At 48.7% G+C, this 24076-nt stretch overlaps 1 protein-coding gene and 1 non-coding gene across 2 annotated transcripts in view; both read right to left on the bottom strand.

Annotated features, from left to right (window-relative positions):
• Window positions 1-24076, bottom strand: part of LOC135889361 (zinc finger protein 93-like) — a 419634-nt gene that overhangs the window by 60398 nt on the left and 335160 nt on the right. The window lies entirely within an intron of this gene.
• On the bottom strand, window positions 521-594 carry TRNAT-AGU (transfer RNA threonine (anticodon AGU)). The gene has a single exon. It is a non-coding gene; the product is annotated as a tRNA-Thr (tRNA).

Genomic DNA, 24076 nt, shown 5'->3' on the forward strand with positions numbered 1-24076 from the left:
CCGGGGCTTGGGCCATAGGGTGGCAAGTTTGCAGTGTAGACATCTCGGCTCAAGCTCAGTACCGGGCTCTGGGACCCCATAAGGTTGGGAGGGAGTTTAGCAAGCGAAAAAGGTAAAATGGCAGTGGAGTATTACCCTGGACTCAATGGCAGTTCTCCATTGGTCTGTCTGCTTTGGGGCAGGGACAATAACACATCCTGCTGCATTTGTTATTTCAAAGGGTGATTTATGATTTTCATTCTCAGACACGGTGCACAAACTAGGACTCAACCCTCGGTGTAAACTAAATGAGATGCCCACAGATTCTGGAAGCCACAAAGAACCATTTGGTGTGAGAGCTCAGACCTGCCCCTGTCCCAGCTGTTAACTCCCGAACTTTTCAGTAACTCTATTATCAGTGCCTGTGAGTTTAATTTAAACCATAAAAACAGGCATACTGGGGTAGACCAAAGGCCCATCCAGCTCTGTATCTTGTTTTCTTACAGTAGGCCATACTAGGTGCCCCAAAAGCCACTCAACAAGGCACCACTGGGAGTTGAACCCAGGATCTCCTGTTTACTAAACAGGCGCTTTAGCCAGCTAAGCTATGGTGCCTGCCTGTGGTTAGTGCATCATGTCTTCCCACAGCTGACTCCCCGCCAACCCCACCGGGGCCTGACAAGCGTTGCTTGTGTTTGGATTCTGCAAAGCAGAGGAGCAGGTGAAGTTTTCCTTGCAAGCTGTGTGTGTGTGAATCTTTGGCCAGATCTGCACTACAAAGTTATTTCAGGAGAATTATATTGCTCAGGCATGTGAAAAACACACTACGCTCCCTCAGTCACCAGCTTTTGGCTGGTGTACACACTGCAATGCCACGTCTGGTGACAAAACTGCCGTGTTTTGGTGACAAAATAAAACCACCTTGACGAGAGGCCTAGAGCTTTTTGCAGCAAACTTAAAGCGACAGAATGTCAGTGTAGACGCTGCTGTTCTTTATATCACCATAACTGGCCTCCACCAGTATCCCACAATGCCTGCCGTGAACCCAGCTGCCCTGCATTCCTGCTACAGAGACATGGGCCCCTCCCCTTTAATAGCTCCAGGAAGTTCTGACAGCTGAGCCTGCTGCTCTGGCATCAAGGAGCAAATCACTACCATGGAATGCTGCTATCTCCCACACTGCAAACACAGAGCAGGGCGGCGGAAGCTTCCTTACAGTAGAGGGGCTACCCCTCCAGTTCCCCAAGCAGACTGCACAGCTTCCCAGGACCTGACCTCCAACATGCCCAAAGCTCCTCCTCCTGGTCTTTGTCTCGCTTCCCAGGCAAAGTGTCACCTGGTTGCATCCCCCTCCTGGGTCTCAGGTTATGAAGGGCACAGGCCATAGCATCCATGCAGGCAGCTGGAACAGCCTCACCTGCATCTGAGAGTCTCAGTCAAAGTCACACACCATTATTCCCACCACCGAGGCATTGGTGCAGCACACAGGGAAACTGAGGCACACACAGTATTCATGCAAAACAGTCAAACTCACATAGGCTCACATACAACATAAGAAGGGAAAATCCCCACTTTGTCACAGCCACGCCACCTTCTTGCCCAGCACTCTGGGTGCTGAGGCCCGTGATGCACACACACACGCACGGCACTCCGGGTGCTGACTGTCACTCAGATGCATAACTAGACAGAAAACGAGCAGCATTTTAGGGCATTTGATAGCAATATTTGAGAATTGGGGAGGAAAAGGGGGGCACTAAATGAGAGGGCCCCAAGATCTGAGGGGATAATTATAGAGAAATGGGAGGAAATGAAAGGAGATTAGTACAGCAGACTGCCTAGCTGATTCTAGGTAAGGTTGTGAACCTTACCAGCTTTCTGTTTAAAGCTCGACTATTTTAAGTGCTTTAGAACAGACATGTTCACTTCGATTCCCTTGACATTTGGTGTGCCTCATGAGGATTCAGGTTAGGGTTGGCGACTCAGATTTCCAGTCAAGGGCTTCCCAAGATAGAGCTCCCTTGCAAACCACAGTATTTCATAAAGTTCACAAATTCTACCACCATTGACATTTGAAAACCCATCTTGATGAGACATCTGAGGGCTAATTGAGCTGGGAAAACTCTGCCTCCACCAAGGGCGTTTTCAGAAATATAATCTTAGTACAGCAGAGCAATCGGAAGGGTCTCAAACAAATTTAGAAGTAAATTGTATCTCACTGGGAGGGGGACAATTAGGGGTGCAAGAGTGGGTGGGAATAGTGAGAGAGGAGTTTGTGTCTGCAGGTAGGGATGGGGGGGGGGGTTATGGGGAAGGCAGAGGACCCGAGGGGTTATGTGTGGGGTAGCAGAGGAATTTGGGGTGAGGTGCAGGAGAGACCTCTCATACCTGCACTCTCCCCTTCTGTATATGTGCTGGGATTTGGAGGGGCAATACGACTCTCCCTGCCCCCTATATCCTTGGATTTGGAGGCCCCTGGCCTTCCCCCAGTGTGAGCAGAGATCTGGGAGCAGCAGGGGTCCAAGGTAACACAAATGTAATAATCTGAAATCCAGGAAAGGAATAGTTCAGATACATGGGTGTATGTGGTGGGGTGGTCTGGCCAGAGTGTGGGGGGGAGCGGGCTGGTGTGGCGGGGGTGGACTGGGTGGGGATAGGGCACGGCTGAAGCAGGGGCAGGAGACCCAGCTAGAAATGGGAGGGAGAGGTACAGCTCAGTGTGCAGTTTGGGCTACATAGTCAAGGTAGAATATGTCCTTCCAATAAGCTGCTAAAATTGAGACGTGTGTACAGCAGCACAGGGCTGGGGCCAGCAAGGGGTAACTTCTGACAGGCTTCTGCAGTAAACACCTTGTGCTGGATCCCACACACAAAGTTCCTGGGTTCGACCTTCCATCTTGGTCAGCTCTGAACCGAATCCGAACCAATAGTGGCACATGCAGACATCTGATGCACAAATGGAAAACCCGGGACTCCCTGGTCTGAGGATGGTATATCTGAGTGTCCAGGGTTTAAGTCCCTGGTTAGGTGGGAGTCTTTCCCTATAGTGCAACTCTTCAGAGTTGTCCTTGATGTTACTCTTTCTCTTCAGTAGGTGGCCTTCCTGAGGAAGGGCCCTTAAGTGCTTGTCACTGTAGGCAGGGCCGGCTTTAGGCACCGTGGGGCCCAATTAGAAGGAGCTGCCGCTGAAGTCCCGCTGCTGTCTTCGATGGCAGCTCAATCGCTGGTGCGGAGGAAGGACCCTCCGCCGAAATGCCGCCGAAGACAGCGACAACGATTGAGCTGCCAACGATGACAGTGCCGGGACTTCGGCGGCAGCTCAATTGGCTGTCAGTGCCTTCGGCGGCACTTCGGCGGAGGTCCTTCCTCCACGGCAGCGATTGAGCTGCCACTGAAGACAGCAGCGGGACTTCGGCGGCAGCTCCTTTGGGATGTTGCGGGGCCCGATTCTGGGGAATTGGCTGAATCGCCCTAAAGCTGGCCCTCTCTGTAGGCAGTTTACTGACATCCCCACTGGCCTTGCAAATCTGGAGGGAAAAGGACCTTGTGCTCTTATGAACAGCACGGGGTGGGGGGCTTGCTGTCTCTCTCCGATAAGTGCATTCACTGTTGATTGTAGTGTGAGCTGTGTCTCTGCCTCCATCTTTAAGTAAATTTGCTGACTTGGGTTTCCTTTCTGAGGCACGATGTGTAGAGTGTTTGGCATTTTTGCTCTTTGAGTGCTCTCTGCTGCAGCAGTGCAAGGCGCGCTCTACCCAGAGCCTGAAAGAAATCCACCTTCAGTGTTTGGTGCTCACCCAGGGCCTGACTTTTCTGGGGGGGAGCAGCTTTTAGGCTTAGGCTCAGACTGCCCCCATTCTGGTTACTGCTGCAACTGTTGGGGCTAGTTCCTATGGCTGGAGGCATGTGAGAGGTGTTCTACTGTAACCCACGTGCCTCCTGGGTGTGGTGTTCTGTCCTGTGTAGTGGCACCGAGAAAACGTAGCGAGAGATTAATGAGTCTTCTCTACAGTCTTAGCTTTGAGTCATGTGGCTTTTGGCTCATGCAGAGGCTCATGCATTTAGCTTCAGAGGCCCAAGGTTCGATCCCACCAGCTGATAACCAGGGTCTATTAGTGTTTCACTACTGGAGTAGAGTTGAAGGAGCATGTCTCTGCAGTGCCTGGGTGTACTCCATGCCTTTCCCAGACAGAAGGTATTTCTGTGTTGCCATTTCCTGGGAAACTCAATGTTGAGACCTGAATTCTCAGACCATCAAGGGAAGGAGCTTTTACCTTCCCTTTAGATCCCTTCAAACCAGATCCACAACCTCAGCTGGCCCTTATCAGGGTGAGCCAGATGAGGGCCCTGGCTATGCCTGGATAGGACTGTAAATACCTACCAAGCTCCGCCCACTCATAAATATCCTCTCCCCACCTTCAGTCATCCCTCCCACAGCCACACGGCCCTCACACACACACCTCCCAAAAAGCCTGCCTGGGGGAGTTTATTTTCCCTTGTACTGTCTTGAGTGCTACAGGATTCAGCTGGCCCTTAAAATGCTTCCCACCTCAACTGCTCCCCTGCGAGAATCAAAGGTTAAATTGAGAGGGAGCTGATGGGGCTCTGCAATGGAGAGGCTCATCTCCACCCAGATTTGCTATAGTTCCAGCCCATGGTGCTCACTGAAAGAATTTTGACTCTATATCCCTTTTGTACAATTTATTAAAATGAACCAATTCAATCACAAATACAGCTCACTAAGGCAAAACTATTATAAACACCACTCAGCTAACGAAGGGTGAAACAATACTGTTATCACGTTTAGGTCAAATCATAGACTCATAGAATAGAATCGTAGAATATCAAGGTTGGAAGGTACCTCAGGAGGTCATCTAGTCCAACCCCCTGCACAAAGCAGGACCAATCCCCAACTAAATCATCCCAGCCAGGGCTTTGTCAAACCTGACCCTAAAAACCTCTGAGGAAGGAGATTCCACCACCTCCCTAGGTGACCCATGAGTTAACAATGATATTACACTGGAACCAGGTCACCATCTTAGGCAAATCATCAGATTAATACAGCAGAAAATCAACCCTTATATAGCCTGAAATAGGGAATTGAAACCAACCAGTGCAATCCAGATTGAGCTAATTGAATATTTCAGGACTGTAACCAAATTATTGCTTATTTTTTATGCCACAACTTCAGAGCCAATTAAAGCCGCCACCTCACCACAACACCAATATATACCTTATTGAGCCTGTTATAAGCAGAAGCTTAAAAGGTCTCAATGAACAAATTATATCCAACAGTTTAGTTTCTTTGAACCCTTTCACAGATGAGGAACATGCAATTAATGACCTAAAAGACCAGCGATTTAGGGACATTTAGATTTGGGGAACTTCTCTTTCTAGTGTCTTCCTCATGACTGGAACAGAGGCTGCATTCATTTCTCCTACCAAAAAATAAACAAGCAGAAACATAGATTAGGACCAATGTACTCTCCAGGTTCCTTCATCTCAACCTCCTGCTGATGCACCCGAATCCCAGCCATGCAGGGTTTGATGCTTGCATTTCTTAAATTCAATGACACCAAGGGATTTCAGCTCCCCTTTGTCCAGAGGAAATGTTCACCCCACTCCCAACCAGGTTCTTTTCTATGGGATCACTGTAGGGGGGCTGGGTCCCTGTTTATCTTTTCTCTCTATCTAGGACAAGCCAGAGTGCTTTGAGCAGGGGGTAGGACTAGATGACCCTCTGAGGTCTCTTCCAACCTTAATCATCTATGATTCTATGATATAAATCCATGGTATACCCAGATCTTGAACACTGCATGCAGCTATGGTCACCCCATCTCAAAAAAGATAGATTGGAATTGGAAAAGGTACAGAAAAGGGCAACAAAAATGATGAGGGGTATGGAACAGCTTCCATATGAGGAAAGATTAATAAGACTGGGACTTTTCAGTTTGGAAAAGAGACAACTAAAGGGGGATATGATAGAGGTCTATAAAATCATGACTCGTGTGGAGAAAGTAAAAAAGGAAGTGTTATTTACTCCTCATGACACAAGAATTAGGGGGTCACCAAATGAAATCAACAGGCAGCAGGTTTAAAACATACAGAAGGAAGTATTTCTTCACACAATGCACAGTCAACTTGTGGAACTCTTTGCCAGAGTATGTTGTGAAGGCCATGACTATAACAGGGTTCAAAAAAGAACTAGATACGTTCATGGAGGATAGGTCCATGTAGGGTGACCAGATGTCCTGATTTTATAGGGACAGTCCTGATATTTGGGGCTTTTTCTTATATAGGCTCCTATTACCCCCACCCCCATCCCAATTTTTCACACTCGCTGTCTGGTCACCCTAGGTCCATGAATGGTTGGGAATTTGCCAAAAGCTGGGAATGGGGAACAAGAGATGATGACTTGATGATCACCTATTCTGTCCATTCCCTCTGGGGCACCTGGCTTTCGCCACTGTCACAAAACAGGACACTGGGCTAGATGGACCTTTGGTCTGACCCAGTGTGGTCATTCCTATGTTGTGTTTGTATGAAATGGGGTGTATGATCACCCATGGCCCTCTGTGGAGCTGCCCTTCTCCTTCCCCTTCTATGCTCTCATGTTTCATTTACTCCGGCCTTTTTTCTATTCATCATCAGCATCATCCCAAACACGCTGCCCACGACTCCTGTCCCTGCAAAGAGACAGTGTCCCCCGTTGCGTGTAAATCACTGACTTCTCTCCCCTCTCGGCACTGACTGCCCCTCCGTTTCCTTGCCCCTCAGTCTGTGCTGAAGGGACCCTTCCCTCCAATCCTGGAGGATTCTCCCTTCTCCTTCCTCATCAAGCAGCCCAGTGGATGGGAATCTTAAAAGCAAGGGCAGAAACCCCCACAGAGCTTCCAGGAGGTTGGCACTTGTCCTTCACTGCTCAGGGTTAAAACTCCTGCAGGGAGACTGCTGGGCATCAGGAAAACAACAGGCAAGCATGTAGATGCTGGGGATTGAACCCAGGGCCTCATACATACAAAGCATGTGTGCTACCATTGAGCTACATCCCCAGACAGTACAGCTTTGCTGACTGCAAAAATAATGAGGAGTCCTTGTGGCACCTTAGGGACTAACATTTAATTGGGCATAAGCTTTTGTGGGCTAAAACCCACTTCATCAGATGCATGGAGTGAAAAATACAGTAAGCAGAATATATATTACAGCACATGAAAAGACTGGAGTTGCCTTACCAAGTAGGGAGTCAGTGCTAATGAGGCCAATTCAATTAAAGTGGAAGTGGCCTATTCTCAACAGTTGATTACTTTTGTAGTACTCTAGGTGCTGGAGCTACTAGGGGCTGAACCACCCACCTGCCTGATGCTGGGGCCGCTGGCAGCTGTGCCACCTCCCCACCCAGTGCTCTAGGTGGGGGGACCATGCCACCTGCTTGCCTGGTGTTTCCTCTAATTTGTAAGACTGGATCTCAAATTGCTCATATTTGCATCCTTTTCTTTTTAATCATTAAACACAGCTATAACATTTCAGATTTTGCTGTTTCCTGTATAATTATCATATATTGATTTTGTTTAAACTCCTTTCAGGTTTGAGGTGTTCCCTGGGTTTTTTAATTGCAGCCCTTCTTTTCTGGATGGAATGCAGGGGGCTGGACTAGATGACCTCTCAAGGTCCCTTACAGTCCTATGATTCTATGATTTTGCATATTGGAGGTTGCGGGCAGGGGGTGGTTAAATACCCCCCCCCCCCGCCACATCTGATCAGATCTGTGGTCCCATTAAGCCTTGTATTTCCCCTCCCCCAGCAGATATCCTGTCTGTGAGAGTGGCCAATTTCAGAAAGAGTAAAGGGAACTCTAACCCCTTCCCCACCGACTGCACAATGACCTTTCCATACATTATTACATGGGAACAGTCGCTCCTGAACCCCCAGCCACAGAGCAGTTTGAGACATGAAGTGTGATGGTTAGCCCTTCCCTTTAATCCCTCTGCAGATACCCCATCCAAGAGTGGGTGCCCCAGTTGTGCCAGGCACTGCAGAGACCTTGACCGAGGGCAGGGCCGGCTCCAGGCACCAGCTTACCAAGCAGGTGCTTGGGGCGGCCACTTCGGAGAGGGGCGGCAGGTCCAGCTGTTCAGCGGCAATTCGGCAGACGGTCCCTCACTCCTGCTCGGAGCGAAGGACCTCCCGCCGAATTGCCGCCGCAGATCGCGATCGCGGCTTTTTTTTTGGCTGCTTGGGGCGGCCAAAACCCTGGAGCCAGCCCTGACTGAGGGTGGGGGCCCTGATTCTGCCAGGTGTTGTACAACTCATAGTGAGAGAGAGATAGGGCCGGCTCTAGGTTTTTTGCTGCCCCAAGCAAACAATTTGCCGCCCCAAGCTCCGAGAGCGCAACTGCCCAAGCAAAAGGGTGGCTGGAATGCCACACCTAGAATTGTGCCACCCCAAGTATGTGCTTGCTTTGCTGGTGCCTAGAGTCGGGAGCCGGTGCTGGAGAAAGAGTCCTTGCTGCCAAGAGCTCAGAGGCAAAATATATGAAGTGTGGGAGGGCAGTTCCCATTTTACAGATGTGGAAACTGAGGCCTGAAGATGTGATGTAATTTGTCCATGTTTTCACAGAGTATAATGGGGCCAAACTGGGAACTGAATCCAAATTTTCTGAGTCACAGCCTGGCCCCTAACCACAAGTCAAGTGTTGTAGGTTGCATGGCATAGGCCTCAATGGGAAGTTGCAGAATCTCTTTCATTGGAGGATTTTAAGAAGGGGTTATACAAACACCTGTCAGGGATGGCCTAGGGATACTTGGTCCTGAATCTCGGGGTCCCTCCCTGCCCCACCTTTCTATATGATTCTATTTTGTGGTTTTGGTCTGTGTCGTTGTTCCACGCTGAGCTGTTTTGCATAATGTCACTTTGCATTCTGATGCATTGTTTCATGTTGTATCATTTTTGCACTGCCTTGTGTTGTGTTGGTTTGAGCTGAGCTCTTTTGCAGTTCGTCATTTTGCCCTATGGTGCATTCATTTGCATTGTGCTGAATTGTAGGGCTTTGCACTCCTACCTATTGTCACTTTGTGCTGTGGAATGTCATTTCACACTGAATTGTTAGATGTTATATTTGGGTGTTTTCACTTTTGTTGTTTTTTATGTTCTAGTGCAGGGGGTCTCAAACTCAAATGACCATGAGGGCCGCATGAGGACTAGTGCATTGGCCTGAGGGCTGCATCCCTGACACCCACCCCTTGCTGCCCTCGGACCCGCCCCGACTCCACCCCACCCCTTCCATGAGGCCCTGCCTCTTCCAACGTCTTCCCCGAAGTCCTCACCCCAACTCTGCCCCCTCCCTGCCCCCAGGGGGTGCAGGAGGGGTGCGGGGTGTGATGGGGTTCAGGGCAGGGAGTTGAGGTGCAGGAGGTGTGCAGGGTATGGCAGGGGGCTCAGGGCAGGGAGTTGGGGTGTGGGGTGCAGGAGGGGTGAGGGGTGCAGCAGGGGGTTGGGGTACAGGGTGTGACAGGGGACTCTGGGCAGGGGGTTGGGGTGCAGCAGGAGTGAGGGGTTCAGCAGGGGGTTGGGGTGCAGGAGGGGTGCGGGCTTTGGCCTGGCGCCGCTTACCTGGAGTCAGGGACGGCTCTGGCTTTTTGGCCGCCCCAAGCAAAACAAAAAACAAAAAACGGGGCGGCCAGAACGGCAAAGCAAAAAAAAAAAAAAAAACCTGCAGCACGGCCGGAGCGCGGGTACAGGGAGACCAGCTGAGGGGGGGTGGGGGGGGAGGGGGAGGGCGGGAGAGAGAGAGAAGGGGGCGGCCAGGGCTACAGCAGGGGCGCTGCCATGCGGCCCCTCCCACTGCACCGCCTCCTGCCGCCTGCCGCGAGGGCTCCGCTCCGGTCGGCGGGGAGGGAAGGAAGAGGACTGCCCTGCAGGGTGCTCTGGTTCTCCACGCCGCCGCCCCCTACAGGGCGACTGGAGCGGAACAAGAACAAACAAACAAACAAACAAAAAGCGACCGTGCCGCCCTAGGTTTGGGCAAAATGCCACCTCCAACAATCTGCCGCCCCAAGCACCAGCTTGCTCAGCTGGTGCCTGGAGCTGGCCCTGCCTGGAGTGGCTCCAGGGTGGCAGCACTGTTCACCGTGGCCAGGGCAGGAAGCGAGAGCCCTCTACTCCCCCCGCCCGGGGTTGTAGGGACATAATTCCAACTGCTCCAGGGAGCAGCGCAGGGCTCGCGGCGCCACGGGGTAGGCAAAGGGTTGGGGGGCACGGGGAGCATGGCGGGTCGCACGAAAGAACCCCGCAGGCCACGTGTTTGAGACTCCTGTTCTAGTGCTATGGCATCGAATTATAGAGATGTATGGCTGCAAGGGACCTGGAGAGGTCATCAAGTCTAGCCCTCTCAGCTGAGGCAGGGCGAAGTAGAGATGATGCATCAGGGGGCCATGTGGGGTCGAGTGCCCGCAGCAGTCGGCCCAGGCACGGAGCAGAAGGAGGGAGCCAGAGCAGATTGTCTATGGGACCAAGTATATGTAGACTATCCTTGACAGAAGTTTGTTTAACCTGTTCTTAAAAGCCTCCGATGACAGAGACTCCACAGACACCCTTGGGAGCCTATTCCAGAGCTTAACTACCCCTAGAGTTGGAAAGCTTTTCTTAATATCTAACATGAATCTCCCTGGCTGCAGATTAAGCCCATTACTTCTTGTCCTACCTTCAGTAGACATGGAGAACAATTGATCATCATCCTATTTATAATGATCAAACTTTTCTCTCTGCAATCATCCTTTAATTGATTATTATCCCTTCTCTTTCCTAGGGTAGGATGGAGGAGGAGAAAATCCTCTCTCAACTGTCATTGGAGGATGGAAATGTCAGTTTGTTCTCTCTTTATTGTTTACTGAAGCTCAGAGAGAGAAAGAAACATTACCTGCCTAAGATGGTAGAGAGGACAGAGAGTTTATTTTATTTTGGGCTGTGAATATAAGCAGAAGAGTGACACCTAAGGGCTGTCACTACCATCCAGCGTGGGGCTTGAACTCATGACCATGGGATTAAAACAGGGCCAGCTCCAGGTTTTCTGTCGCCCCAAGCGGCGAAAAAAAACAAACAAAAAACCGCGGCAGCGCAATTGCGCTGCTCCACTCTTCGACGGCAGTTCCTTTACTCCCTCTCTTCCTCTTCGGCGGCACTTCAGTGGCAGCTCAAAGAGGAAGAGAGGGACTGATGGACCCGCCACCGAATTTCCGCCGAAGTCCCAGACGTGCTGCCCCTTTGTATTGGCCACCCCAAGCACCTGCTTCCTTAGCTGGTGCCTGGAGCCGACCCTGGATTAAAAGCACCATGCTCTACCGATGGACCTAGCCAGCTTTGAATACACTTAACTGCCCAGTCTCTGTATAAAAGGAGCCTTGAGAACATTTATTTGCAAGATGAGGTTCCCTTTCAGACACTTGCCTTCTTTCCTGGTTCATTCTGTCTCCAGCAAGCAAACTGGAGCTGTTACAAGGCTGGTTAGATGCAGCATTCTAGACCAGAGAGCTGGGGTTGATTTAGAATGCTGTTGCCATCATCTGGTCAGAGAAACCCTGGAGGGAGGATGGAATTTAGGATTCTCCTACCATGGGGAGGTGCTGTTGGACTCATCTAGTGGGGGAGAGTCAGAAAAAGCTTCTCAGCTCCCAGCCAGGGGGCAGACAAGCCAGTTCCCCACACGCCACACACACATTTCCCCAGGGAATCAGGTCCCCCTTGGGAAAAACTCAAAAGAAGCCTGGCCCCAGGAGTGTCAGAGAAGGGAATCACTGTTTGCCTTAAGAGGTGGGTGAGGGAAACCTGCAGGTCCTTACATCCCTCCAGCATCTGATGAAACCATTTGTGAGGAAGGTCTGGGGAAGCTGAGGAGAGGGAAAAAGGGCTTGCAGCTGTTGTGCAATCACCATGCTCCCAGCAGAAGGGTCCGGGGGGTTCAGCACTTTGGCTGCTTGTTGAGAACACAGAACTCACAAGATGGCAAAGCTCAGAGCCCCATTACACGGAGTCAGAATGCTATCAGCTCACACCAAGGGGGAGCAACACCCTTCCCTTGGTCTGTATGCCAGAGCTCCTATCAACTCAGTGTCCTTCCCGGAAGAGTGTCCAGGTAGGCTGCCAAGAGGGTTGCGATGGGGTAAATGAAGGCAGAGGAGGATTGTTCCTCATGGGTTTTCTTTGTGTTGCTCTGTGATCCTGCTGGAGGAAGCACCATTTGAGTTTGTTTCGGTGGCTTGCATTGGGCTCAAGTTGTGACCCTGAGCACAGGGGTTCCTGCACTCTCTGCTCTTAGCCCCTCAGGGAATGAACAAAGGAGCAGCTTCAGAAATTGGATAGAAAGTAGCCTAAAAAATTGTAGTATAAGTGAGAAGAAAAACAACATCATTATCTCCCTTGTGGTCTAGTGGTTAGGATTTGGTAGTCTCATTACCATAGTATGGGTTCTATTCCCAATGAGGGAAAAGTGACTTTGCATTAAAAAGCTTTCAATTATTCTTCACTTGCAATGTAAACAAATCCATGTTTTTTTCCTGATTCCCTCATCTTCTACATGATGTTGGGAAGGGCTTGGGAAACCATATGAAGATCAAAGCTTCCCACTGCTTAATAGCAGAATGTGGGCATGTTTCCACTGTGCATCTCAAAGTCCAGGCTGCATGCTCTTTTACACAAATAGACGTGCAAATTATTTCCCCCCTTGCTAGCTAGCCTAACCAACATTATAATAACAATAATAGACATTCAGGTTGACCCAAGATGAAAAACTGGGCAAAAATTTAGGTACCTAACTGGGAGCTGAGTTCTTCTGAAAATCTGGCTCTAGTGGTGGGCGTGAGATATTTTGAAAATTCTGGCTGATGATGTGCCTGGAACCTCTAAGAGCCATCTCAACTTTTAGCATTTGAAAGGACCTGATGAAAAAGCCTTCCTTCTGTTCAACTCAGTAGAGATTTTGTCCTTGAATTAAAATCACCATGTTTCACCTTGATCCCAGGTTTAGGTTTCAACACAATTTATTTTAATTTTATATGCAATGCAAAACAAATACTCCTCTGTAGAGATTTGAATAGAGGGCTATATGTAGATCTGTCACTAAACCACATTCTCTTTCACCTTGAGCAAGGCGGCAACTAGAGGCATTCAGGTGGAAGGCTATGAAATCCGGTTCATCCTCAGAACACTTCAGCAGCTAGACTTCAGGAATGGAAGAGGCTAATGATCCTTCTCTCCAGGTGGTTAATTCTGAAGACTAGTCTATACAGCTGGGTGAATGTTTTTTGGATGAATACTTTATTTACTGAAATATTTTGGTGGGCCAAAAATGATTTTTTTCAGTTTTGTTTCAACAAGAAAACTGAAAAAAATTCATCCTGGGGCAATCTGAACTATTATTAGGTTAGGCTAGCTATCAAGCAAGGAAATAAATGATTTGCCCAGCTCTACTTGTATGAAAGGTCCACAATGGGAACATACCTATGCTCTGTTCTGAGGCTGTTTGATTTTCACTTGGTCTCCAAAACCCATCTGAGCGTGATGAAATATCAGTTGAGGAGACAACAAGTGAAGACATGTGTTGAAAAGCTTCTTTCCCGGGTCACAGTGGTGAAAGCGCCGAAGCCTAATGAATAGACTAGACTACCAGAGAGGGTGTTTTTTATCACCTGTACTAGGCTTTCTCTGTCTCCTCTGTCTAATTTTAGAACCTGGTCCATTCTCCATTGCCCTGAGGGGACAAGAACGAAGGGTGAAGTATCCCCTGTGCTCAGGGTCACAAACTGAGCCCAACCAAAGGCTTTGACACAAACTCAAATGACCCTTTAGCTTCCTCCACAAGGATCACAAGAGTAACACAAACAAACCCCAAGAAGAACAATCCTCTTCTGCTTTCATTTAGGCCCATTGCAACCCTCTCTACTTCTTCTTCCTCCTACTAGAGGCTCTTCCAGGAAAACACATGGAGCCAATACTAACTCTTTCCTAGAAACCCAGGGAGGGGTTTTGATACCACCTCACATGAGCCGACAGAAGTTAAATTCTGTGTAATGGGGCCCTTAGCTTTGCCTGCTCCCTAGCCTTGCTCTCTTGAGGCTCTTAGGCAGGAAATGTCTCTTCCTGTCTCTGAGCTTTAGAAGAACAGGAAGAAAGGTCATCATCCTCTCAGAGTGAGAGAGAATTTTCTCCTCTTCTATTCTAGCCTAGCTAAGAGAGGGAAAAATAACCCTTCAGGAGCTGACTGTCCCCCTTCAGTAATCTTTAGCTTCTCTACTTCTTCCTACATTGGCTCCAGCTCTGCATTGGGCATATAAGTACTTCCGTGTCATATCCTTCCCAGCCCTCTTTATTGTCATGGAGATTGTTTCAGGCTGTGGACGGAGTCAGCTCTCTGCCTATCGACTGGATCACACTGTATTCATTTCTTGTATATTTCTCTAACTCCTCGTTACTGCATTTGTGATGATTTATAAAAACCAGCCTGAGAGTAAAAGAAAATGGTAATAAAACTTTTTTAAAAAAAGATGTGTCCTCAATTTATAATATTGAAAATTGTTTTGTTTTCTGTTTCTCTTTTATATCAATTTACTGTGCTAAAAATACCAATGGAACAGTAAAGAAATTTGTAGCTCAGAGCTTGTGTTAACATCATTTGAAGACAAGCAAGATATTGAGTGTTCAAAAATATTATGGGAAAAACTTTATTTAAAAAGGGGAATGTGATGTTGTATGTTAAAAGGATGGGTTAGAGAGTTCCAATTATTATGTTCTGATTCCTCACACCCCAACCCTGCCTAGCCAGGAAAGTAGCGGAAATGTGATCATCAGTCAATAGATTTCTCTGACATGAAAAGGATACACGAGGCTGTTTGTAGTTAGCTCAACATAAAGAAAAGTGAGGGGGAAACTGCTGGCTGGGAGCTAAATACTCAGGACAAAGGGTTGGGATTCTTCTACACTCAGATTTGTTATGTAGCTGGCAGTCTCCCAAATGATGGTCTATTCCTTCCCTCAAAATGCAGGCTAACCCTCTCCTTTTGAACTTAAAGTTCCATGAAAGGAAAAAAATAACGAGGACGAAAGCATAGAAGCTATGGATGTAGTTGAGAAAGGACTTGGAGTGATAAAGGACCAAAGGAGGAAAAGCAGCACTGTTTCTATCTGGTTTTGAACTAGGGACCTTTTGCATGTTAGGTAAACGTGATAACCACTACACTACAAAAACCAGCTACTGTCACTTTTGGGGCCCTTTTCTAAGGCTTTCTCAGTAGCCGCTACACCAGCTGCTTTCCCTTTGAAGAACAGGGAAACAAAGGGCATCAAGAACTTATGTTTTTTGGATGATTCTGGAAAGGGAGTAGCATTGTCCCCCTCGGGTAGCCCCTGTTCAATTCCAGGTCAGAAAGCAAAACTCTTCTGCAAAAATAGCAAAAAAATGTTGTGTTTCACTTTACTTCATAAGTACAGTTGTGTGGCAATTAAATGCTGACCCTAAAGTTTCATAAAAGCAAAGAACACTAAACAAAAAAGGGTGGGAAATATGGATGTATTTGAGAAAATGGCTTGGAATGAAGGAAGACAAAAATTGATCAGTAGAGAGAAAAGGCAGTGTTTCCCCCTGGTTTGGAACTTCTCTCACAACTACTGTAATAGAAATGCTAAGCAAATGGTGTTCTATTGTTGCAAAGGAGATTGAAGTAAGGCCATTTTCTCCAGATAGAAGAAAATGGTCATGCTAGGAGTGGGATTTGAAACCACGTCTCTATGCAGAGACCAGAACACCCAAGAGATAGGAAAAAAGAGTCTTAAAACTAACACTTTAGACCAGTCCACCATTCTGCTGCTATAAAGAATGTAACTTATCAACCCTAGTTTTCATTAATATTTAATGAACTCTTTAGGGTGGTCGAGATGGCACATCTCTTTCAACTCCTAGAAACCTTCTATAGCACAGCTGATTTTTAGACACACTCACCCAGAGCTAAAGTTACACTTTTCCTGGAGCTCCATGAGTTCTGCGGTGTTGTAATCTCCCTGCTCACGTTTTAAGTGAACAAAAGATGGTTGCTAGCATTCTGAGAAAGTAATGGTGAACCTCAAAATCCTGCCCTATGGGCCATACAGTTAAGCAATCAGCACCCACAACCTCTACCATGATAGCATCCTGTCTGGCAACAACTCACTTATCAATAGCTGGGGTGTGAAATCCTCATTTCTTTGTTGTTCTATCACTGTAGTCCCCACTTTCCTATTGCGAGTCTATATAATCTCTGTCGGGTTCTGTGATTGTTTCAGTTTGCTGTATAACTAATTTGTTGGGTGTAAACCAATTAAGGTGGTGGGATATAATTGCTTAGATAATCATGTTACAATATGTTAGGATTGGCTAGTTAAATTTCACTAAAATGATTGGTTAAGGTATAGCTAAGCAGAACTCAAGTTTTACTATATAGTCTGCAGTCAATCAGGAAGTAAGGGGGGGAATGGGAACAGGGACACAGGCAAGGCTCTGTGGTGTCAGAGCTGGGAAGGGGGATACTGAGGAAGGAAATAGGAATCATTGCTTGCTGGAAGTTTACCCCAATAAACATCAAATTGTTTGCACCTTTGAACTTCGGGTATTGCTCTCTGTTCATGCGAGAAGGACCAGGGAATGGGAGGGTGATGGGATAAACCCTCTAACAAGTACGTCTTTCAGGGTGTGAAAAAACCCCGAACCAGCATAATTAAGGTTTCAGAGTAGCAGCCGTGTTAGTCTGTATCCACAAAAAGAACAGGAATACTTGTGGCACCTTAGAGACTAAGGGTATGTCTACACTACGAAATTAGGTCGAATTTATAGAAGCCGGTTTTATAGAAATTGGTTGTATACAGCTGATTGTGTGTGTCCCCACATAAAATGCTCTAAGTGCTCTAGTCGGCGGACCGCGTCCACAGTACCGAGGCTAGCGTCTACTTCCGGAGCATTGCACTATGGGTACCTATCCCACAGTTCCCGCAGTCTCCGCCGCCCATTGGAATTCTGGGTTGAGATCCCAATGCCTGAATGATGCAAAACAGTGTCGCGGGGGGTTCTGGGTACCTGTCGTCAGGCCCCTCCCCCTCCGTCAGAGCAACGGCAGACAATCGATTCGCGCCTTTTTACCTGGGTTACCTGTGCAGACAACATACCACGGCAAGCATGGAGCCCGCTCAGCTCTGCTCACCGTCACCATATGTCATCTGGGTGCCGGCAGACGTGGGACTGCATTGCTACACAGCAGCAGCAGCTAACTGCCTTTTGGCGGTAGACAGTGCAGCATGACTGATAGCTGTGGGGCTGGCAGCCATAGGGCTGCATTGCACCAGCCTTTTGCCTTTTGGCACTAGAAGGTATATTATGACTGGTATCCATCGTCATCATATTGCGGTTCGATCAGAGACACCTAGGCAGACATGCTCAGTCCTATTGAACTGTGTTGATGATGATGGCTACCAGTTGTAGTATGCTATTTTCTGCCAAGCGCCCAGTATTTTCTGCTAAGCACCCAGAAGAGGCCGAGGGCGATCTGTGTGCTGGCAGACGTGGGGCTGGCAGACGTGGGGCTGCATTGCTACACAGCAGCAGCCCCTTGCCTTTTGGTAGAAGATGGTATATTACGATTGGTATCCATCATTGTCATATTGCAGTGGCTGTCAATCATGGGCACCTGGGCAGACATGCTCAGTCCTAGCGAACTGTCTTGATGATGATGGCTATCAATCGTAGTATGCTATTTTCTGCCAAGCGCCGAGAAGATGCCGAGGGCTATCAGTCATGCTGCACCGTCGTCTGCCAGCTTAAGATGTAAAAAATAGATTTGTTCTGTATTCATTTGCTTCCCCCTCCCTCCGTCAAATCAACGGCCTGCTAAACCGAGGGTTTTGAGTTCAATCTTTGGGGGGGGGGGGCATTCTGTGTGACAGTTGTTTGTGTCTGGGGGGAGGGATAGCTCAGTGGTTTGAGCATTGGCCTACTAAACCCAGGGTTGTGAGTTCAATCCTTGAGGGGGCCACTTGGGGATCTGGGGCAAAATCAGTACTTGGTCCTGCTAGTGAAGGCAGGGGGCTGGACTCGATGACCTTTCAAGGTCCCTTCCGGTTCTAGGAGATGGGATATCTCCATTAATTTATTTATTTTATTTCTCCCTGATGCACAGCCACCTTTGTTGATTTTAATTCCCTGTACCTGTACGCCATGTCGTCACTCGCCCCTCCCTCCCTCCCCTGGTCCGTCAGATACTAGTTTCGCGCCTTTTTTCAGACCAGGCACCATAGCTAGCACTGGGATCATGGAGCCCGCTCAGATCACCGCGGCAATTATGAGCACTATGAACACCACGCGCGTTGTCCTGGAGTATATACAGAGCCAGGACATGCCAAAGCAAAACCAGGACCAGCCGAGGAGGAGGCGATTGCAGCGCGGCGACGAGAGTGATGAGGAAATTGACATGGACATAGACCTCTCACAAGGCACAGGCCCCAGCAATGTGGAAATCATGGTGTTACTGGGGCAGGTTCATGCCGTGGAATGCCGATTCTGGGCCCGGGAAACAAGCACAGACTGGTGGGACCGCATTGTGCTGCAGGTGTGGGACGATTCCCAGTGGCTGCGAAACTTTCACATGCGTAAGGGCACTTTCATGGAACTTTGTGACTTGCTTTCCCCTGCCCTGAAGCGCCAGAATACCAAGATGAGAGCAGCCCTCACAGTTGAGAAGCGAGTGGCAATAGCCCTGTGGAAGCTTGCAACGCCAGACAGCTACCGGTCAGTCGGGAATCAATTTGGAGTGGGCAAATCTACTGTGGGGGCTGCTGTGATCCAAGTTGCCAGGGCAATGAAAGACCTGATGATATCAAGGGTAGTGACTCTGGGAAACGTGCAGGCCATAGTGGATGGCTTTGCTGCAATGGGATTCCCAAACTGTGGTGGGGCCATAGACGGAACCCATATCCCTATCTTGGCACCAGAGCACCAAGCCACCGAGTACATAAACCACAAGGGGTACTTTTCATTGCTGCTGCAAGCCCTGGTGGATCACAAGGGACGTTTCACCAACATCAACGTGGGATGGCCGGGAAAGTTACATGATGCTCGCGTCTTCAGGAACTCTGCTCTGTTTCGAAAGCTGGAGGAAGGGACTTTCTTCCCGGACCAGAAAATAACCATTGGGGATGTTGAAATGCCTATCGTGATCCTTGGGGACCCAGCCTACCCCTTAATGCCATGGCTCATGAAGCCGTACACAGGCAGCCTGGACAGGAGTCAGGACCTGTTCAACTACAGGCTGAGCAAGTGCCGAATGGTGGTGGAATGTGCATTTGGACGTTTAAAAGTGCGCTGGCGCAGCTTACTGACTCGCTCAGACCTTAGCGAAAAGAATATCCCCATTGTTATTGCTGCTTGCTGTGCGCTCCACAATATCTGAGAGAGTAAGGGGGAGACATTTATGGCGGGGTGGGAGGTTGAGGCAAATGGCCTGGCCGCTGATTACGCGCAGCCAGACACCAGGGCGGTTAGAGGAGCACAGCAGGGCGCGGTGCGCATCAGAGAAGCTTTGAAAATGAGTTTTGTGACTGGCCAGGCTACGGTGTGAAACTTCTGTTTGTTTCTCCTTGATGAACCCTCCGCCCCCCCCCCCCCGGTTCACTCTACTTCCCTGTAAGCCAACCACCCCACCCTCCCCTCCCCCCTTCGAGCACCGCTTGCAGAGGCAATAAAGTCATTGTTACTTCACATTCATGCATTCTTTATTAATTCATCACACAACTAGGGGGATAATTGCAAAGGTAGCCCGGGATGGGTGGGGGAGGAGGGAAGGAAAAGGACACACTGCAGTTTAAAACTTTAACTCTTATTGAAGGCCAGCCTTCTGATGCTAGGGCAATCATCTGGGGTGGAGTGACTGGGTGGCTGGAGGCCCCACCACCATGTTCTTGGGCGTCTGGGTGAGGAGGCTATGGAACTTGGGGAGGAGGGCTGTTGGTTACACAGGGGCTGTAGCGGTGGTCTCTGCTCCTGCTGCCTTTCCTGCAGCTCAACCATATGCTGGAGCATATCAGTTTGATGCTCCAGCAGCCGGAGCATCGACTCTTGCCTTCTGCCTGCAAGCTGACGCCACCTATCATCTTCAGCCCGCAACTAGCTCTGTTCATCCCGCGATTCAGCACACCACCTCTCCTCTCGTTCATATTGTGCTTTTCTGTAATCAGTCATTGACTGCCTCCACACATTCTGCTGTGCTCTGTCAGTGTGGGAGGACATCTGGAGCTCTGTGAACATGTCATCCCGCGTCCTCCGTTTTCTCTTTCTAATCTTCACTAGCCTCTGTGAAGGAGAAACATTTCCAGCTGGTGGAGGAGAAGGGAGAGGTGGTTAAAAAAGACACATTTTAGAGAACAATGGGTACACTCTTTCACGTTAAATTTTGCTGTTCACATTACACAGCACATGTGCTTTCGTTACAAGGTCGCATTTTTCCTCTTATATTGAGGGCCTGCCGGTTTGGTGTGAGAGATCACTCACGCAGTGCCAGGCCACAGATTTCGGCTTCCAGGCAGCCATGGTAAGACACAGTCTTTTGGCTTTTTTAACCTTCTTAACATGTGGGAATGGTTTAAAACAGTAGTGCTCTCATTTCCCATACCAAGCACCCATTGGGTTGGCCATTTAAAATGGGTTTGCAATGTAAAAGGAGGGGCTGCGGTTTCAGGGTTAACATGCAGCACAAACCCAACTAACTCCCCTCCCCCCCACACCCAATTCTCTGGGATGATCACTTCACCCCTCCCCCCCACCGCGTGGCTAACAGCAGGGAATATTTCTGTTCAGCAGAGCAGGAACGGGCACCTCTGAATATCCCCTTAATAAAATCACCCCATTTCAACCAGGTGACCATGAATGATATCACTCTCCTGAGGATAACAAAGAGCGATAAGGAATGGATGTTGTCTGCATGCCAGCAAACACCGGGACCATACGCTGCCATGCTTTGTTATGCAATGATTCCAGACTACGTGCTACTGGCCTGGTGTGGTAAAGTGTCCTACCATGGCGGACGGGATAAGGCAGCCCTCCCCAGAAACCTTTTGCAAAGGCTTTGGGAGTACATCCAGGAGAGTTTTCTGGAGATGTCCCTGGAGGATTTCTGTTCCATCCCCATACACGTTAACAGACTTTTCCAGTAGCTGTACTGACCGCGATTGCCAGGGCAAATTAATCATTAATCATTAAACACGCTTGCTTTTAAACCATGTGTAATATTTACAAAGGTACACTCACCAGAGGTCCCCTGTGTGCCCTCAGGGTCTGGGAGCACGCCTTGGGTGAGTTCGGGGGTTACTGGTTCCAGGTCCAGGGTGATAAACATATCCTGGCTGTTGGGGAAACCGGTTTCTCCGCTTCCTTGCTGCTGTGAGCTATCTACATTATCTCCATCCTCATCTTCCTCGTACCCCGAACCCACTTCCCTGTGTGTTTCTCCAGTGAGGGAGTCATAGCACACGGTTGGGGTAGTGGTGGCTGCACCCCCTAGAATGGCATGCAGCTCCGCGTAGAAGCGGCATATTTGTGGCTCTGCCCCGGACCTTCCATTTGCCTCTCTGGCTTTGTGGTAGGCTTGCCTTAGCTCCTTAATTTTCACGCGGCACTGCTGTGCGTCCCTGTTATGGCCTCTGTCCTTCATGGCCTTGTAGACCTTTTCTAATATTTTGCCATTTCGTTTACTGCTTCAGAGTTCAGCAAGCACTGATTCTTCTCCCCATATGGCGAGCAGATCCCGTACCTCCCATTCTGTCCATGCTGGAGCTCTTTTGCGATCCTGGGACTCCATCACGGTTACCTGTGCTGATGAGCTCTGCATGGTCACTTGTGCTCTCCACGCTGAGCAAACAGGAAATGAAATTCAAACGTTCACGGGCTTTTCCTGTCTACCTGGCCAGTGCATCTGAGTTGAGAGTGCTGTCCAGAGCGGTCACAATGAAGCACTGTGGGATAGCTCCTGGAGGCCAATAACGTCGAATTCCATCCACACTACCCCAATTCCGACCCCCTAAGGCCGATTTTATTGCTAATCCCCTCGTCGGAGGTGTAGTAAAGAAACCGGTTTAAAGGGCCCTTTAAGTCGAAAGAAAGGGCTTCGTCGTGTGAACGTGTCCAGGCTTAATTCGATTTAATGCTGCTAAAGTCGACCTAAACTCGTAGTGTAGACCAGGCCTAACAAATTTATTTGAGCATAAGCTTTCGTGGGCTACAGCCCACTTCTTTAGATGCATAGAATGGAACATATATTGAGGAGATATATATACACACACATACAGAGAGCATGAAAAGGTGGGAGTTGTCTTACCAACTCTAAGAGGCCAATTAAGTAAGAGAAAAAAAAACTTTTGAAGTGATAATCAAGATAGCCCAGTACAGACAGTTTAATAAGAAGTGTGAGAATACTTACATGGCGAGATAGATGGCTCAGCCATTACAAACATTGAATCTATCTCCCCTTGTAAGTATTCTCACCTTAGAGACTAACAAATTTATTAGAGCATAAGCTTTCGTGGGCTACAGCCCACTTCTTCGGATGCATAGAATAGAACATATATTGAGGAGATATATATACACACATACAGAGAGCATGATGTAATGGCCATTACAAACATTGAATCTATCTCCCCTTGTAAGTATTCTCACACTTCTTATCAAACTGTCTGTACTGAGCTATCTTGATTATCACTTCAAAAGGTTTTTTCTCTTACTTAATTGGCCTCTCAGAGTTGGTAAGATAACTCCCACCTTTTCATGCTCTCTGTATGTGTGTGTATATATATCTCCTCAATATATGTTCCATTCTATGCATCCGAAGAAGTGGGCTGTAGCCCACGAAAGCTTATGCTCTAATAAATTTGTTAGTCTCTAAGGTGCCACAAGTAACATCAAGGACAACTCTGAAGAGAAGCCTTTTGAAGTCCCTGGGGCATGCACTATAGGGAAAGACTCCCACCTAACCAGGGACTTAAACCCTGGACACTCAGATATATCATCCTCAGGCCAGGGAGTCCCAGGTTTTCCATTTGTGCATCAGATGTCTGCATGTGCCACGATTGGTTCAGATTTGGTTCAGAGCTGACCAAGATGGAAGGTCGAACCCAGGAACTTTGTGTGTGGGATCCAGCACAAGGTGTTTACTGCAGAAGCCTGTCAGAAGTTACCCCTTGCTGGCCCCAGCCCTGTGCTGCTGTACACACGTCACAATTTTAGCAGCTTATTGGAAGGACATATTCTACCTTGACTATGTAGCCCAAAGTGCACACTGAGCTGTACCTCTCCCTGCCATTTCTAGCTGGGTCTCCTGCCCCTGCTTCAGCCGTGCCCTATCCCCACCCAGTCCACCCCCGCCACACCAGCCCGCTCCCCCCCACACTCTGGCCAGACCACCCTGCCACATACACCCATGTATCTGAACTATTCCTTTCCTGGATTTCAGATTATTACATTTGTGTTACCTTGGACCCCTGCTGCTCCCAGATCTCTGCTCACACTGGGGGAAGGCCAGGGGCCTCCAAATCCCAGGATATATAGGGGGCAGGGAGAGTCGTATTGCCCCTCTAAATCCCAGCACATATACAGAAGGGGAGAATGCAGGTATGACAGGTCTCTCCTGCCCCTCACCCCAAATTCCTCTGCTACCCCACACATAACCCCTCGGGTCCTCTGCCTTCCCCATAACCCCCCCCATCCCTACCTGCAGACACAAACTCCTCTCTCGCTATTCCCACCCACTCTTGCACCCCTAATTGTCCCCCTCCCAGTGAGAAACAATTTACTTCTAAATTTGTTTGAGACCCTTCTGATTGCTCTGCTATACTAAGATTATATTTCTGAAAACGCCCTTGGTGGAGGCAGAGTTTTCCCAGCTCAGTTCACCCTCAGATGTCTCACCAAGGTGGGTTTTCAAATGTCAATGGTGCTAGAATTTGTGAAATACTGTGGTTTGCAAGGGGGCTCTATCTTGATCAACTGACCCAAAATCTGAATCACCAACCCTAACCTGAATCCTCATGAAGCACACCAAATTTC

The sequence above is a fragment of the Emys orbicularis genome, chromosome 15 (assembly GCF_028017835.1).
Source record: "Emys orbicularis isolate rEmyOrb1 chromosome 15, rEmyOrb1.hap1, whole genome shotgun sequence".
NCBI lineage: Eukaryota > Metazoa > Chordata > Testudines > Emydidae > Emys > Emys orbicularis.